We start from the raw sequence: 1791 nt of genomic DNA, 5'->3' as shown, positions 1-1791 counted from the left end.
AAATATCAGAGATAATTGATGCTTTTATTTGAAAGGTTATTAAAGTCAAAATGAATCAGCATAATATTTTAATATTAAAATATTCCAGATGACTCTGAGCTGTGAAATTTCTTCTGCAGCATTCCCGATTAAGTGTCAGGAAGTTTCTGTTAATGAGTGGGAAGTTAGGCTAGAAGTTTCTGCAAAGTAAAATATGTTATCTGTGAGTGTGGACAAGAGTTTGCCAAGCAGAAAGAAATACAATGCCTTTTAAAAAATATTTAATTCAACACATAAAAATATAAACACATAGGTTTTAGGTTTCATATATCTTCACAATTATTTTTTAAATAATGGTGGATGAACGAGAAGCTACAGCATTTGTTTATCTTTTTCTACTTTCGTAACACATGACATTTATTTCCCTTTCTGACCCCCTTGCTCCTGCTGTTGGATGTAGTATCATTTTCATGTTACTGTATTTTCATTTATTTGTTATGTATACTTTTTCTTATTTACTTTAAAGCAATTATCATTAGCTTTGTAGTTTTTGTCTCTTACTTTGGTCCTCATGTTCAGTGACTGATATCCTTGTTTGCAATGGGAAAGACAATGAGCATATAAAGCGTGTCCTTTGACCAACAAATAACAGAGCCTACATGTTCACCCTAAATCCAATTAAAGTTCAAAAACCAGGCCTTTGGTTGAACAAAGATTATCTAATGAAATTGCAAAGGAAAAGTCCATTCCCAAATGCTATTTTAAACCTCTAACTGGACATGCTGAAGTAGTACTATCTGATCACATTAAACATGTGATAGCAGATATGCTACTTAAGAATACCATATAATTCTAATTTCATTTTTGTTACCTACTCTTTGCTTTATATGAAGGACATACTTAATGGACCAGCTAATCTGTTAAATTTTAAAGGAATTCCATTTAACAAGTTGTTTTTAAATACATTCATTCATTCTTCAGATATTTATTGAGTTTCTTTTATGGGTCAGGCATTCCTAGAGGATCTGAGAATGCTGACATAAAGAATCCTGCTTTCATTTAGTTTGCATTGTACTGGGGATGGAGGCAGATAACTGAAAACAAATGAATAAATAAACAACATGAGTTCAGTTAGTTATAAGTACTAAGAAGAAAAGAAATTAGATGGGTGTGAGAAAATGATTGGAGGAGAGGTAATTTGGTCAGGGTTCTTAGGAATAGCCTCAGTGAGGGAATGTAAACCAAAATAAAAATGTTGGGAGATCTAAAGGACTAGAACTTGTGAGGAAAGATTGGAAATGGTAACGACAAGCCAAATGAAGGTCTAGGGTAAGACTCTTCTGAATAATTGGGCAAACACTCTAAGGGAAAAAGTAATGGCAGGTTTAAGAATTAGAGAGAAATCCAGTGTGGCTGGAATGTAGTTAATGACTGAATAAGTTAATGGTGAAAGAAAAAGGAGTCTAGTACTGGGCCATCAGGTACTGGGATGTTTCCAGTTCCTTGATGTTGAAAATAAAGCTGCTGCTGGGCATGGTAGCTCACCCCTGTAATCCCAGCACTTTGGGAGGCCGAGACAGGCAGATCACAAGGTCAAGGGTTCAAGATCAGCCTGGCCAATATGGTGAAACCCCACCTCTACTAAAAATACAAAAAAATTAGCCAGGTGTGGTGGCGCATGCCTGTAATCCCAGCTACTCGGGAGGCTGAGGCAGGAGAATTGCTTGGACCCAGGAGGCGGAGGTTGCAGTGAACCAAGATCGTGCCACTGCACTCCAGCCTGGGCAACAGAGCGAGACTCCATCTCAAAAA

Source organism: Pan paniscus, chromosome X (assembly GCF_029289425.2).
Source record: "Pan paniscus chromosome X, NHGRI_mPanPan1-v2.0_pri, whole genome shotgun sequence".
NCBI lineage: Eukaryota > Metazoa > Chordata > Mammalia > Primates > Hominidae > Pan > Pan paniscus.
This window is presented reverse-complemented; position numbering follows the sequence as displayed.